Below are 17,696 nucleotides of genomic sequence, written 5' to 3'. Positions count from 1 at the left end.
CGAGTTATCCATATGGTTGCCACTCTACACTCATGAGAGTGAACATTAAACAAGCTGTCGAAACATAGCTATACGAAAATGGTAGCAGAGAGGTCACATTTCTTTTACACCCCGTGCAACGTTACCTTTATGCCTCTGTCTAAATCTTTTGTTCTGGACATACTTGCTTATCTGCTTGTACTGCTCGTAAACAAAGTTTTCACTGTACTTCAGTACAAGTGACTTTAAATAAAATCAATAAATATCCTGGCAACCTCAAGACTCTGGTTTCAATTCCGTGGAAGCTGATTTAACAATGATATTATTGCTTATGTTCCTTAGCTATTCTTGGTTGCAGTTAACTCTTTGTTGCTTCTTAGGATTGGATGGTTTTAACCAGATCCTCACTCTCTCTGTTGGGGGAAATTCTGAAAGGTGAGCAGTGGGTAGCAACTTAACGCATATGTAGCCATATCCAAGATGGTATATGGCAATCCTGACTCTCACTGTCACCTTCAGAACTTTCTCCTCCCAAGTAATTTTGTTTATAAACCTTCCAGCACTGGAGTACTGAGTTCAATCCTCAACACTGCATTTCAACCAGGCTACCCTGGTCACAAAGGAGGTGTAACAGATATAATACCGGGTTTGAATTAGAAGGGCAACTTCCAGGCCAGCTCAGGAATGTTGAAGGGCTTTTGGCCGAACGTCGATTTTCCTGCTGCTCAGATGCTGCCTGACCTGCTGTGCTTTTCCAGCGCCATACTTTTTGACTCATTCAGGGATAATATCAGGAAGCCATTTGACATACAAGGGGTAATGGAAATCACAAGCTTCCTCCAGCAAAATAGCTGTTGAGCAAACAGCAATTGAAAATTTCCAAACTGAGGTTGATTGATCTTTGTTCAGTCAGGGTGGTAAGGGAAGTCAAACCAAGGTAGGAGAAGGTAAGGCTACACATACATGATCTAACTACATAGTGGACTGGGCTAACAGGCGGAAGGGCAGAATGGCCTACTTCCCTTCCCATCTTCTCGTCTCTTGCTATTTGTGGCACTTTTGAGATTCTGGACTCGATCATACAGGATCCTGTGAACAGGCATCCTGTATAAGGGAAAAGCAGGGGAAGATTCCCTCCCTCCACCATGATGTACCTCTGCCAAGCATGTGACTGAGTGTTCTGGACCAGGTCAACACGAAGATATCTGATCCCACCTTGGGCAGCAGGCTAACTGCGAAAGTTTGACCTGGTATCCCCCAGACAAACAGGATAAAGCAATACGGTACCAGCCCCTGATTACTATCCAGCCAGTGCTACAGTTAACAGAAAGATGCAGAAGGAGCTGTCAACTGTCCATTTTAGCAGAGAAAAAAGAACACGGTTGGCATGTAGGCTTTGCTCAGGGAGTTACGACAGTGTCAGCAGCAGGGATTAGCAATCTCCAGACCCTTTAGAGTCACAGAGTCATTGAGATGTCCAGCACAGAAACAGACGCTTTGGTCCAATTCGTCCATGCCGATCAGATATCCCAAACTAATCTAGTCCCACCTGCACTCACCCCATATCGCTCCAAACCCTTCCTATTCATATACCCATCCAGACGCATGTTAAATGCTGAAGTGTACCAACCTCCACCACTTCCTCTGGCAGCTCATTCCATACACGCACCACCCTCTTCATCAAAAGGTTGCCCCTTAGATCTCTTTTACATCTTTCCCCTCTCACTCTAAACCTATGCCCTCTAGTTCCCACCTTAGGGTTTGACTTTGTCTATTTATCGTATCCATGCCCCTCATGATTTTATAAACCTCTACAAGGTCACCCCTTAGCCTCCGATGCTCCAGGGAAAACAGCCCCAGCCTATTCAACCTCTCCTTATAGCTCAAATTCTCCAACCCTGGCAACATTCTTGTAAATCTTTTCTGAAACCTTTCAAGTTTCACAATATCTTTCTGATAGGAAGGAGACCACAATTGCACGCAATATTCCAACAGTGACCTAATCAATGTCCTGTACAGCCGCAACATGACCTCCCAACTCCCAGTACTCTGACCAATAAAGGAAAGCATACCAAACGCCTTCTTCACTGTCCTATCTACCTGCGACTCCATTTTCAAGGAGCTATGAACCTGCACTCCAAGGTGTCTATTCAGCAACACTCCCTAGGACTTTACCATTAAGATGTAGAAGTCCTGCTAAGATTTGCTTTCCCAAAATGCAGCACCTCGCATTTATCTGAATTAAACTCCATCTGCCCAGCCCATTGGCCCATCTGGTCCAGATCCTGTTGTAATCTGAGGTAACCCTCTTTGCTGTCCACTACACCTCCAATTTTGGTGTCATCAGCAAATTTACTAACTGTAATCTCTTATGCTCGCATCCAAATCATTTATGTAAATGACAAAAAGTAGAGGACCCAGCACCGATCCTTGTGGCACTCCATTGATCACAGGCCTCCAGTCTGAAAAACAACCCTCCACCACTCCCCTCTATCTTCTACCTTTGAGCCAGTTCTGTATCCAAATGGCTAATTCTCCCTGTATTCCGGTGAGATCTAACCTTGTTAACCAGTCTCCGATGGGGAATCTTGTCGAACACCTTACTGAAGTCCATATAGATAACATCTACCGCTCTGCCCTCATCAATAAGAGTCTAGATTAGAGTGATGCGGGAAAACCACAGCAGATCAGGCAGCATCCGAAATGCAGGAAATTCAACATTTCAGACAAAAGCCCTTCATCAGGAATGAAGCCTTCTTCACTATCCTATCTAGCTGCGACTCCCAGGTCTCTTTTTTCAGCCACACTCTCTAGAACCTTACCATTAAGTGTATAAGTCCTTCTAAGATTTGATTTCCCAAAATGCAGCACATCACATTTATCTAAATTAAACTCCATCTGCCATTCTTCAGCCCATCTGGTAAAGATCCCATTGTAATCAGAGGTAACCCTCTTCGCTGCCCACTTCCAATTTTGGTGTCATCTGCAAACTTACTAACTATACCTCTTATGCTCACATCCAAACCATTTATATAAAATGACGAAAAGTAGTGGACCCAGCACTGATCCTTGTAGCACTCCACTGGTCACAGGCCTGCAATCTGAAAAACACCCCTCCACCACCACCCTCTGTCTTCTACCTTTGAGCCAGTTCTGTATCCAAGTGGCTAGTTCTCCCTGAATTCCATGAGATCTAACCTTGCTAACCAGTCTCCCAAGGGGAATCCTGTCAAACGCCTTAATGAAGTCCCAATAGATCACGTCCACTGCTCTGCCCTCATCAATCTTCTTTGTTACTTCATCAAAAAACTCAATCAAGTTTGTGAGACATGATTTCCCACGCACAAAGCCATGTTGACTATTCCTAATCAATTCTTGCTTTCCAAATACATGTAAATCCTGTCCCTCACAATTCCCTCCAACAACTTGCCCACCAACGAAGTCAGGCTCGTCCTTACCACCTTTCCTAAATAGTGGCACCACATTAGCCAACCTCCAGTCTTCCAGCACCTTACCTGTGACTATCGATGATACAAATATCTCAGCAAGGGGCCCAGCAATCACTTCCCTAGCTTCCCACAGAAGACAAGGGCACACCTGATCAGGTGCTGGGGATTTATCCACCCTTATGTTTTTCAAGACATCCAGCACTTCCACAAATGTAATGTGGACATTTTTCAAGATGTCACCATCTATTTACTCACATTCAATATCTTCCATGTCCTTCTCCACAGGAAACACTGATGCAAAATACTCATTTAGTATCTCCCCCATCTCCTGCGGCTCTACACATAGGCTGCCTTGCTGATCTTTGAGGGGCCCTATTCTATCCCTAGTTACCCTTTTGTCCTTAATATATTTGTAAAAACCCTTTGGATTCTCCTTAACAATATTTGCCAAAGCTATCTTATGTCCCCTTTTTGCCCTCCTGATTTCCCTTTTAAGTATACTCCTACTGCCTTTACATTCTTCCTAGGATTCACTCTCTCTCTCTCTCCTGTCTATACCTGACATTTGCTTCCTTCTTTTTCTTAACCAAACCCTCAATTTCTTTCGTCATCCAGCATTCCCCACACCTATCAGCCTTTCCTTTCACCCTAACGGGAATATACTGTCTCTGGACTCTCATTATCTCATTTCTGAAGGCTTCCCACTTTCTATCCGTCCCTTTACCTGCGAACATCCCTTTCTTATTTCTCAGTTTCACCCAAATAACTTCCCTGGATGTATTTCTGGGAATGTCCTCCCTCAGTACAGATGTAATGCTACCCCTTATCAAAAACACCACTCCCCCCTCCTCTTTTGCCTCCCTTTCTGTCCTTCCTGTAGCACTTGTATCCTGGAACATTAAGCTGCCAGTGCTGTCCATTCCTGAGACACATTTCTGTAATTGCTATGCTATCCCAGTCCCATGTTCCTAACCATACCCCGAGTTCATCTGCCTTCCCTGATAGGCCCCTTGCACTGAAATAATTGCAGTTTAATTTATCATTCTTACGAGTGTGTACCTATCTGCCCTGACTGTTTGATTCACTCCTTTTCTCAAATGTACAAGTCTCAGATTGATCTCTTTCCTCACTATCTCCCTGGGTCCCACCACCCCACCACCCCCAACCTTATTACTATAAATCTTCCTGAGCAGCTCTAGCAAATCTCCGTCCCAGTATATTAGTCGGAGGCTCAGGGGTGACCTTATAGGGGTTTATAAAATCATGAGGGGCATGGTTAGGATAAATAGACAAAGGTATTTTCCCTGTGGTGGGGGAATCCAGAACTAGAGGGCATGTGTTTAGGGTGATAAGGGAAAGATATAAAAGGGACCGAAGGGGCAACTTTCTCATACAGAACATTTTGCCTGCATGGAATGAGCTGCCAGAGGAAGCAGTGGAGGCTGGTACAATTGCAACATTTAAAAGGCATCTGGATGGGTATATATATATATATATATATATATATGAATAGGAAAGGTTTAGAGGGATATGGACCAAAAGCTGGCAAATGGGACTAGATTAGGTTAAGATATCTGGTCAACATGGACTAGTTGGACCAAAGGGTCGGTTTCCGTGCTGTACGTCTTTATGACTTTAGCTTAGTCCAAGCTTCTGCCTATGGAATAAGTGGAATGTTTCAATATCCAGCTGAGGAAATGCAGCACTCATTGCAAGTCTGAATCATGATGACTGATTGGATTGCTGGTCTGATTTGTTAGTGGCAATGAAGTCATTACAATCAGTCCCAACGGCCCGAATCAGAAACAGAAGTCTGCCAAGGCTCCAGCTTCTCATTGTTACCTGATGACCCTGTGTTACAGAGTTTCCTGCCAAAGTGTCTGTCTGGTATCTGCAGGTCAATGCAGGCTAACTTTGTTTTTAAGAACCTTTCACTGAGAATCTTTTTGGATCTTCTCCCACTCCATCACAATCTTGGCAGATAAAATACATTTAAACGCAAACATCAGCAGATTGGGAGAATTCTCCTGAGGTATTGCCCAGTGCCTAGAACCACTTGCATAGGACCTGAGAAATGGTCTAAGGGACACTTATATAATAATGGGAACGTGCAGCAAAGAGGGCGAAGGTTTCAGATTTCTTTCACAGAATGCACACAGAGTTAAGCACCACAGCAGCTCAAGCAGACAAACATCGCAAATTTAAAAAAAGTAGAAAATTCAGTCCTTTTGAGTCTGCTCCAACCATTCATGAAAATCATGGCTTATCTTCCTCAGCTTTACTTTCCTGAACTAATTCCTTGATCCCCTTCGTATTATCGTGTATTATTCAATACTTTAACACAAACAGACTGGTCAAATGGAAGCAAAATACTGTGGGCACTGGAAATTTGAAATGTAAACAGAAAATTCTGGAGAAACTCAGCAGGTCTGGCAGCAGCGCTGGAACACAAAAACATTAGCTAATGTTTTGAATCCAGTATGACTCTTTTTACAAACTAAAAGGGCTGGAAAGTGGAATTTTTATACTGTGTACAGAGAGGGAGGAGGAGCGAGTAGAACAGATGGTGCGATGTAAATTAGGTGGAAATGATAGGTGTGAAGAATTGTGTGTGTGTGCGAGCACGCGTAAGTATGGGGTCAGGAGATCTTAGCATTGATTGTGGGGTACATCAAGCTAAATAGACAGGGAGCATTCCCTGTAGAATGAAGACATCAAAGGGGAGGAGGTGATGTACTTGTCAGTCACATTTTTACCATTTCAATACAAACACCAACCACATCCTATTGCAGGTAGTGAAAATGGTGAAAAATTATATTTTTAACACAGGGACTGGTGGGTGGGAAGTGACAGCAAAGGGAACATGAGTGCTGGTCTGTGTGGAAGGGGAAATAGGGAGGACAGAAGTGCAGAAATGGATCAGGGCCCCATCACCGCAATTGCTTGTGGTGGTGAGGGGGGGGGGGGGGGGGGGGGGGGTGGCGGAGTCCTTGATTGAGGTGAAAGAGAGACCATGTCAAAGGCATTGATATGGAAGGAGCATCATTGTGACAGATGCAACGGAGACAGAGGAACTGGGAAAGTGGAGTGGAGTTCTTGCAAAAAAAAAACAGAATGTAATGCTGCCTGGCCTGCTGTGCTTTGACCAGCAACACATTTGCAGCTGTGATCTCCAGCATCTGCAGACCTCATTTTTTACTCGAAGATTTTAAGGAAGTGTAGTCAAGGTAACCGAGTCAGTGGGTTTGCGATGGGTGTTGGTGGACAGCCTGAGCTCAGAAATGGCTACAATGAAGGGAGGAAAAGAATCAGAGATGAAGCAGGTGACGATGAGAGAAGCAAAACTGACCAACCTTTCAAGTTCCAGATGACAGCAGGAAGCAGCACTGATGACACTGTCAATGTATCAGAGAGTTATGGGAGAGGGTCCCCAAGTAGGACTGGAATAAGGAATGTTTCTCATTCCCCACAACAAGACAGGCACAACTGGGACCCATGCAGGTACACAGATGTTGCCAGATCTGTTGAGTTTCTGCAGCATTTTGCCTTTTTTCTTCAGATTTCCAGTATTCACAATATTTTGCTTTGGTCTGATAAATGATATAATTTTTGATACTTCTCTTCCAGCTATGCACACCTTCAATAAATCCTGCTCTTTCTGCTGATGGGATTCCTGAGTGAATCTTTTAACTTGTTTACCTTCATTGCTTTATTCGTTGAAGTGTCCGACAAAGCTGGTTTCTGCAGATATATCCTTTCCTCAGCAACTATATCCAGCCGACACTGATTCCAACTAAAGTTCTATCCCTCATGTTTCAAATCCATCCAGGATTACAGGGATCTCCGGCAGCATGGTGGTTCAGTGGTTCGTACTGCTATCTAACGATGCCAGGGACTTGTGTTCAATTCCAGCCTTGGGTGAGTCCAAAGATATGCAGGTTAGGTGAACTCGCCATGCCAAATTGCCCATCATGTTCACAGAGATATCACGGAGATGTACAGCACAGAAGCAGACCTTCGGTCCAACTCGTCCATACGGACCAAATATCCCAACCTAATCTCGTCACACCTGGCCCATATCCCTCCAAACCCTTCCTATTCATATACCCATCCAGATGCCTTTGAAATGTTGCAATTGTACCAGCCTCCACCACTTCCTCTGGTAATTCGTTCCATAAGCGTACCACCCTCTGCTTGAAAGGATTGCCCCTTAGGTCCCTTTTATATCTTTCCCCTCTCACCCTAAACTTAAGCCCTCTTGTTCTGGACTCCACCACCCTGGGAAAAGACCTTGTCTATTTATCCTATCCATGTCCCTCATGATTTTATAAACCTCTACAATGTCAGCCTCTAACAGCCCAGGGAAAACAGCCCCAGCCTATTCAGCCTCTCCCTTCAGCTCAAATCCTCCAACCCTGGCAACATCCTTGTAAATCTATTCTGAACCCTTTCAAGTTTCACAACATCTTTTCAATAGGAAGGAGACCAGAATTGCATGCAATATTCCAACAGTGGCCTAACCAATGTCCTGTACAGCTGCAACATGACCTCCCAATTCCTGTATTCAATACTCTGACCAATAAAGGAAAGCATACCAAATGCCTTCTTCATTATACTAGGCAAAAGTGAGGACCGCAGATGCTGGAAACCAGAGTTTAGATTCGAGTGGTGCTGGAAAAGCACAGCAGGTCAGGCAGCATCCAAATAGCAGGGAAACAAAAACTCAACGTTTCGGGCAAAAGCCTTTCATCGGGAATCATCTTCATTATCCTATCTACCTGTGACTTTACTTTCAAGGAAGTAAGAGCCTGCACACCAAGGTCTCCTTGCTCAGCAACACTCCCTAGGGCCTGACCATTAAGTGTATAAGTCCTGCTAAGATTTGCTTTCCCAAAATGCAGCACCTCGCATTTATCTAAATTAAACTCCATCTGCCACCTCTCAGCACATTGGCTCATCTCATCAAGATCCCATTGAACTCTGAGGTAACCTTCTTTGTTGTCCACTACACCTTCAATTTTGGTGTCATCTGCAAACTTACTAACTGTACCTCCCATGTTCATATCCAAATCATTTATGTAAATGGTGAAAAGTAGAGGACCCAGCACCAATCCTTGTGACACTCCACCGGTCACAGGCCTCCGGTCTGAAAAACAACCCGCCACCACCACCCTCTGTCTTCTACCTTTGAGCCAGTTCTGTATCCAAATGGCTAGTTCTCCCTGTATTCCATGAGATCTAACCTTGCTAACCAGTCTCCTATGAGGAACCTTGTCAAACGCCTTGCTGAAGTCCATATAGATCACATCTACTGCTCTGTCCTCATCCATTCTCTGTTACTTCTTCAAAAATAAACTCAATCAAGTTCATGAGACATGATTTCCCATGCCCAAAACCATGTTGACTATCCCTAATCAGTCCCTACCTTTCCAAATACATGTACACCCTGTCCCTCACGATTCCCTCCAATAAACCTGCCCAACGTCAGGCTCACCGGTCTATAGTTGTCTGGCTTGTCCTTACCACCTTTCTTAAATAGCAGCACCACATTAGCCAACCACCAGTCTTCTAGCACCTCACCTGTGGCTATTGATGATACAAATATCTCAGCAAGGGGCCCAGCAATCACTCTCCTAGCTTCCCACAGAGTTCTAGGGTACACCTGATCAGGTGCTGGGGAATTATGCATTTTAGGACATCCAGCACTTCCTCCTCTGTAATATGGACATTTTTCAAGATGTCACCATCTATTTCCTCATATTCTATATCTTCCATGTCCTTCTCCACAATAAACACTGATGAAAAATACTCACTTACTATCTCCTCTATCTCCTGTGGCTCCACACATAGTCTGCCTTGCTGATCTTTGAGGGGCCCTGTTCTCTCCCTAGTTACTCCCTGCTCTACCCTTTTGTCCTTAATGTATTTGTAAAAACCCTTGGATTCTCCTTAACAGTATTTGCCAAAGCTATCTCATGTCCCCTTTTTGCCCTCTCAGTATATTCCTACTTCCTTTATACTTTTCTAAGGATTCACTCGATCTCTCCTGTTTATACCTGACATATGCTACCTTCTTTTTCTAAACCAAACCTTCAATTTCTTTAGTCATCCAGCAATTCTCTAAACTTTCCGTTCACCCTAACAAGAATATACTGTCTCAGGACTCTCGTTATCTCATTTCTGAAGGCTTTCCATTTTCCAACCATCCCTTTACCTGCAAACAGCTTTTGAAAGTTCTTGCCTAATACTGTCAAAATTAGTCTTCTTCCAATTTAGAAATTCAACTTTTAGATCTGGTCTAACCTTTTCCATCACTATTTTAAATCGAATAGAATTATGGTCGCTGGCCTCAAAGTGTTCCCCCACTGACACCTCAGTCACCTGCCATACCTTATTTCTCAAGAGTTGGAGTGGGACCATTCGGCGCAGCCATTTTGGCGTGAGTGATTTGGCGCGGCCTGTTTGGCGCAGCCTATTTTGGCACAGACCCATTTAGGTGCCGGTATACGGTAGTCATCAACGAAAATCAACATAATAGTAGAATTATTAAATGGGTTGTTTCCAGTAGTTTGTAGTTATTATTAAAATAACAAGTCAAAGAAAAACAACTATAGAGGGAATTTTACAAGTGATGAACGAGCGCCTAGAAAATTTGTCGGAAGCTTGCCAAGGAGCGATGCCTAACAACACAGCGCTGAAGAAAAGGGTTCGTAGAACAAGGAAAGAAATTGCTGCTTACCCAGTAAATCCAAGAAATTTAGAAGAACTTGTAATTCCAGATAGCTTTATAAATCATTAACTGAATATGTTTTAGTGAAGAACAATTTGAACTAGCCGACAGTGGTATCACCACCTGCAGAATTCTTATATTTGGAAGAAAAAGGAATGCTGAGTTTCTGAAACAATCAAAAAAGTTATATGTTGATGGAACATTCGAAATTTCCCCATCCCTATTTTCACAAGTTTATGTTATTTTAGGGGAAATACGTAAAGTTGTGTTCCCACTGTTGTATGCTTTACTCCCAAATAAGTTACAAACAACATATGATAAATTATTTGAAATGGTTCTGGAAATACAGCCTGAATGCTGCCCTGACATTATCAACTGTGACTTTGAATTTGTATATCTCGTAGCAGGGCCCAATATTCTGTTGAAATTAAAGAAATTCAGGGAAGTTAATGGGTTATATTTTCTTTTTTTTTTGAAATTTTGAGGAACCACAGTTAGGTGCAGACGAATCACAGACTCAATGTTGTTGATACACAAATAACTACAAACTACTGGAAACTACCCAATAAATAATTCTACTATTATGTTGATTTTTGTTGATGACAACCGTATACCTGCGCCAAAATAGTTCTGCGCCTACATGGGACTGCAGCAAATTAGGCTGCGCCAAACAGGCCGCATCAAATCACTCACGTCAAAATGGCTGCGCCGAATAGTCCTAAATCCCCCAAGAGTTAGTCAAGTTTTGCACCTTCTCTAGTAGGTGCATCCACAACCTGAGATCTCCTGACAAACTTGTTTCTCAATTTCCCACTGACGATTAGGGGGTCTATAATGCAATCCCATCCTTTTCTTATTTCTCAGTTCCACCCACATAACTTACCTGGATGTATTCCCAGGAATATCCTCCCTCAGCACAGCTGTAATGCTATCCCTTATCAAAAATACCACTCCGCCTCCTCTCTTGCCTCCCTTTCTATCCTTCCTGTAGCATTTGTATCCTGGAATATTAAGCTGCTAGTCCTGTCCATCCCTGAGCCATGTTGCTGTGATTGCTATGATATCCCAGCCCTATGTCCCTAACCATGCCCTGAGTTCATCTGCCTTCCCTGTTAGGCCCCGTGCATTGAAATAAATGCAGTTTAATTTATCAGTCTTACCTTTGTCTCTGCCTTGCCCCTGCCTGCCTTGACTGTTTGACTGCTCCTTTTCCCAATTGTACCAGTCACAGATTGATCTCTTTCCTCACTATCTCCCTGGATCCCAGCAATCCCCCCCCCGCCAGCCTTACTAGTTTAAATCCTCCCAAGAATCTCGAGCAAATCTCCCTGCCAGTATATTAGTCCCCTTCCAATTCAGGTGCAATCCATCCTTCTTGTACAGGTCACTTCTACCCCAGAAGAGATTACAATGATTCAAGAATGTGAATCCTTCTTTCATACACCAACTCCCCAGCCATGGCATTCATCTGCTCTACCCTCTTAATCCTACCCTCACTCGAAGCTCCGGGAATAATCCAGATATTACTCCTCTCGAAGACCTCCTTTTTAAATTCCTGCCTAACTCTCTATATTCTCTGTTCAAAATCTCATCTTTTCCCTTCCTATGTCATTGTACACATTGGAACCAATGATCTCCTGATGAGCCCTCTCCCCCTTGAGAACATTCTGCACCCTCTCCGACACATCCTTAATCCTGGCACCTGGGAGGCAACACACCATTCTGACTCTTCGCTGCTGGCCACAGAAACTTCCATTTGTGCCTCAGACTAGAGAGATGTGTTAGTTCGGGGTAAATGTAGAGTAATAGGATAGGGGAATTGGTTTGGGTGGGATGTTCTTCAGAGGGTCAGTGGACCTCTTGGGCTGAAGGGCCTGTTTCCACATTAAGAAAACACTCCTCAGCCAGGTCTTCCTGCAGCAGACTAAGATCAACATTCAATGCCATACTCCACCACATTCACACACTCAACCTCTTCCTTCATCAACAGCTTATCACACTTCCTCAAAGCTGTCAAAGACTCATCGCATACTGATATCCCTCTAGATTCTTCCTTCCTTTTCCTTTCCTTCCTTCAGATGCCCCCTTCCTTCTTTCAACCCCATCTCCTTGTCATGTATTCACTATAACCTCTGACCTTCCCCTCTCTAACCTGAACAACATGTATTCCCTTTAACCCTCCCCGTAACTCAATGAACTTTGGGCATGCAACATTGAAGTTCTCATCTAACATCTTTGCTTCTGTTTTCACTTCTTTGGACTGAAGTCCTCTCACTGGTTCATAGGCCTCTCACCCATATCCAATATACCCTTTCCATCTGTATACCACCCTCTGGCCTCTTATCTGCACTTGAACACTTCATCGAGAACTACCAATGTGATATCAACTACTTTAATTTCTCTGCTTCCCCCACATCCTCACCCCAACACCCATCCACTCCAACCTGTCTCATTTTGAACTGGCTCAGGTATAATACTAACTGTTATCAAACCTGCTGATAAGGGTGGGGCTGTTGTCATCTGTTGTACTGATCATACCTTGCAGAAGCTGAGCATCACATCTCAAACACTTCCTATCTACCCCACCAGCTAACAGCAAGCCATTGTTTCCAGGATTGTAATAGATCTCATTTCCCCTGGAGATCCTCTCTCCACAGCTTTCCCTCTTACATTCCCTAATCCTGCACCGATTCCCTTCCCAAAATCCACAATCCTTGGCAGACCCATTGTTTCAGCCTGTTCCAGGCCCACTAAATCTATTTCTTCCTTGCTTGATTCTACCTTATTAATCCCTTGTTCAGGTTCTTCCCATTTACATTCATGATTCTTCAGACACTTTACAATGGCTCCACAGCTTGCAGATGCCTGGCCTGAGCCACCTCCTCTTCACCTTGGATGTTCAATCCCTCTACCTCTGCATTTCCCATCTGGATGGTCCAAGGAGTCTCTGTTCTCTTGCTTGAAGAGAGGCCTCAATAGTCTCCACCCATCATCACCACCCTTCTTCACTTGGCTGAGCCCATTCTCATTTTGAACAACTTCTCGTTTAGCTTGTCCCATTTCACCACGCCAAAGGTGTGATTACAGGTGCTGACATAGATCCCAATCGTACCTGTCTCTTGGAGGGATATGCTCAATCCTTCTTGTTCCGGGTCCCTATCCTGAACTCTTTCTCCACGGTTTCATTAATGTCATCAGTGCAGCTTCCTGCTCTCATCCGGAACTGGAAAAATTAATCAATTTTGCTTCCAATTTCCATCCTTCTCTCACCTTTACTGGTCCATCTCTGAGACTTCTCTTCCCTGTCTTCACTTTTCCATTTATGAGGACAGACTGCCCACCGAAATCCATGACAGACCGACTGGCTCCCATGATAATGATGACCACCCCTCCTCATACACTGTTTCTAGCATGAATTCCATTCCATTCTCCCAGTTTCATCATCCCTATGGTATCAGTTTCTGTGATGGTCTTTTCACATTAGTGCCTCTGACACTTCCTATTTTTTCCCCAACCGAGGATTGCATCCTACCATGTTTGATGTGGTCCTCAGTTATGTCCAAACAATTTCCCACTCTTGGCTTCACTCATTCCCTTTCCTACAAGAACAATAATAGGGTTCCTCTTGTCCTCATTTTCCACTCACTAGTCTCCAAATTCACAGGATCATCCTCCACCCTTTCCATCACCTCCAGCATCTCCACCAGGTCTCACATATTACCCTCCTCAACAACGCCAACATTCCCTCCATGACTGTTCCACTTCTAGCACTTCCTCACTCCCCCATGGCACTTCCCACATAATCTGTCATAACATTTGCCCTTTCATCTCTCCTTCCTTACTGTCCAAGCCCCAAGACACCTCTTCCAGGTGAAGGAGGATTTTACTTGTACTGTTTTCAATCGAGTCACTGTATTCACTGCTCACAACACAGTCTCCTTGATGAGACAAATCACAGACTGGTGACTGCTTTGCAGAACACTCTGTTCTCTAAGGAACCCCAACCTTCTAGTTGCTTGCCATTTTCAATAAACCATTTCTATCCTGGACCTGCTGCAATGTTCAAATGAAGCTCAACACAAGGTGGAGAAACAGCACCCCATTTTCCACTTAGGCACTTTACAGACATCAGGACTCAGCTTTGAATTCAACAACTTTACCGCATAACCTCTGTGTTCCATTTTGATTACTATGCTACCCAACTCCTTGTCTAGTTGAGTAGGCTGCAAGTAGAACAGACTCATTTTCTCCTTTTCATACCTATAATCTACACCAACTGTATGTCTCAACAACTCTTTTGCCTCCATTAGTAATCCCTATGTCTTTTGCTCTGGAAACCCTCACCATAGACAAAAGAAACACTGAAATTCAAGGAGTGTTAATCAAATGTGAATGGATTCCATTGACCATTCATTAAATTGTGATAGCTTCCTCATCTAATCCAGGCTGACATGTCAAATGAAAATGCAGAATATATAATCAAGGGCCAATACTTGCCTCCAACCAACCTCTTTTTTTAGAAAAAGTACTTTGATTAGTTTCATGATGATGATGTTGATGCCATTTTCTTGACAGCTTCAGGATTTACTCTGAAGAGACAGAGTCCTACCAGAAGGTCAACAAATCAGTTGCAGTTAATCTAACTTGCCAGGGTAACAGGCAGCAATGCTTTAAACAAAGTCAGAAATTGCTGGAAAAACTCAGCAGGTCTAGCAGCAGCTGTGAAGAAAAAGCAGAGTTCACGTTTTGGTTCCAATGACCCTTCTTCAGAGCAGGGACAATGCCCTAAAAATGGGAGAGGGACTACATCCAAATATGTTCCTTCTTGAGTTCACCTGAGAACCAAACACTTGAAAATTCAACCACAAAGTGCCTTAAAACTTACAAAGCAGTGGATTCTTAGTAAGACCTTCACTTCAACTAAAACATCAATTCATCTCAGAAACTACAGGTCTGCCAGTAACAATACATGATAATCGTTTTTTAAAAGCATCATCTGCATCTAATGTCTGTGTGTGTGTGCGCGCGTGCGTGTGTGCGCATGTGTGCGTGTCTGTACTAAGTGAGTGCGATTTAGCATTTTAAATTCCAAGGCAGGTGTATCATAATAAATTACCTAAATTTAATACTCACAAAAAAAGATGCAGCTGAAGCCATTAAAATTTTCCAATGAAAAGAAAACACACTTTTACACACAAACTTACCAACTGCAAACAATTAAAAGGAACACATAAAAGTATTGTTCATGACAGCGTCAGAAATATAGTCACTCCTCTCTTTTAATATATTGAGCATTGGCATCTACCCAAGCCTCTGTGGTCTGAAATTTCGAAGATTTGCAGTTTTCTGAATGAATTCAGTTCTCCCCAGTCCTAAATGACTGACCCTTTGCTGACTCAAACACGAGAGAAAAGGTTTTCTAAAGAGTGATGGAAGCAGGGAGGAGATTATATGGCTGGGGTAGATTGGAGAGAAGAATTTTTCATTGGATATACTTGTCTGAAAGAGTCAAGGTTGAAAGATTTCTCACTCACCATCTGACTACGGCAGTACGTAAGTTTAGTGGCACTGAGATATCGAATTGACTTGCATATTCGCTTACTGTATAATTATGGTCTTTACAAGGCTTTTGCAATATGTTTACAAACCAGAAAAGGCTGACATTTACAGTTTGCATGATGGTGATGGGTTGAGGTGCTGAAAACTAGCGTGAATTTAAAAGGTTGTTGCTAATTTTTACTAATCTTTTCCAACAGTTTCAGCTCATTGACTTGAGCTCAAGCAACACCAGATCAGGGCGAAGTTCATTATAATTTGGAACTATGGTATCAGAATTTTGTTTTTGATTATATTACAAGCATCCATAGATTAATTAACACCTAAAATTTGGAGTTCATTCCAATACCTCAATTTAGAACTTAAGGAAAAAGTACAGCATGGTGTTACAGTGGTTAGCACTGCTGCCTCAGAGCACCAGGGACCTGGGCTCAATTCCAGCCTCAAGGTGACTGTGTGGAATTTGCACATTCTCCCTGTGTCTGCGTGGGTTTCCTCCAAAGATGTGCAGGTCAGGTGAATTGACCATGCTAAACTGCCCATAGCATTAGGTGCATTAGTCAGAGGGAAATGGGTCTGGGTGGGTTATTCTTCGGAGGGTCGGTGTGGGCTGAAGGGCCTGTTTCCACACAGTAGGGAACCTAATCTAAATGTGAGAGTACAAGATAATGTTAACAATTATAATAAGAAAGATTATTTATTCCCCATGTAAGGTTGAAACTAAGGTTTACAGAGGAAAAAAGTCCAAAGTTTAAACACACATCTGCAGTGAATTAACAAGTCATGGCTACAGTAACAACAACAGTATGATCAATCTTAACACTGCAGAGTTAAATGAGGGGAAAGATCAGCCAAAGTTTGTGCATCAGGCTATCATTGAGGGGTCCTGCTTCAAGTAATTCATATTACAGGGTGACAGAATTTGCTCATTCTTTGGATTTTACCCATCACAATTTCTCTGCAGATAAATTATCAATAACTATTCTTGAGTGATGGAAAAATATTATCCCAATTAAGATAAGATTACCCTTACTTGCATCAGACTGCACCCCAGAGTATATCTGAGTGAGACTGTCACCCAATGTGTTAAGATGTGACTGTATCCCAGAGTGAAATAAGGCTGGACAGTCCCAATGTGAATCCAGGTGAAATTGCACCCCAGAGTGAATCAATGTATAACTCTACACCAGTGTAATAGGGTATCTCAGTGTGTCAGGTTGTTCGTGTACTCCAATGCATCTAAGTGAGAGCATACCCAACTATGTCAGGGTGAGACTGCACTGCAGTTTATAGGGTGAGTTTAAAATTAAACCCACCTACTATTGCAAAGAAAGAACCACTCTGAAAAGCCCTTGTGAGTGTTTTGACCTTTGGGTGCATTCTCGGGTTAACATGGATGCTGTCAAGCAGATTATTGGTTGATCAGAAGCATTCTGTGAACATGGAACACCACAACATGTAGACTGTATATTTGAAGCTGGTGTTAATCATAATTCTATTGTTTTCTTTCACACTGTTCTGAATATCAGTTTAGGCTGATATTTTCCCTTGCCTACACATCTCTGGTGTGTTTCCCAGAAGAAAAGATCTGATTAGCTGGCACCATGGGTGTCAATTTTGCTGGCTAAAGCGAAAACTGGGGCTTCAGTTTTCTTATTAAAATCCTGTCCGTTATTTATTTAATACAGAATATTGCCAGACTGTTTCTCTACATCTTGCTTAACCCTCATTGCATGAAACCCGCAGTTAGCTAATTAAAAGAGCAACTTTCTAGCAGTATTTGGAAAAGATCTCACTACAAGATGCTTCATATAAACAACTTGATGTTAAACTGTGCAGGAAAATCGAAGGTCGAGAGAATTGCATGGCAAATGCACATTAAACCAAACAACCAAATGTTGTCTATTCTGAAGAAGGGTTGCTGGACCCAAAGTGTTCGTTCTGACTTCTCTCCACAGGTGCTGTCAGACCTGCTGATTTTT

General features: G+C 43.0%; 1 protein-coding gene across 2 annotated transcripts in view; it reads right to left on the bottom strand.

Annotated features, from left to right (window-relative positions):
- LOC132833450 (PH and SEC7 domain-containing protein 3-like) overlaps nucleotides 1–17,696 on the bottom strand; it is a 439,179-nt gene that overhangs the window by 403,814 nt on the left and 17,669 nt on the right. The window lies entirely within an intron of this gene.

The sequence above is a fragment of the Hemiscyllium ocellatum genome, chromosome 36, assembly GCF_020745735.1.
Source record: "Hemiscyllium ocellatum isolate sHemOce1 chromosome 36, sHemOce1.pat.X.cur, whole genome shotgun sequence".
Taxonomy (NCBI): Eukaryota; Metazoa; Chordata; class Chondrichthyes; order Orectolobiformes; family Hemiscylliidae; genus Hemiscyllium; species Hemiscyllium ocellatum.
Note: the sequence above shows the minus strand (reverse complement) of the source record. Positions and strands in the feature narration are given on the sequence as shown.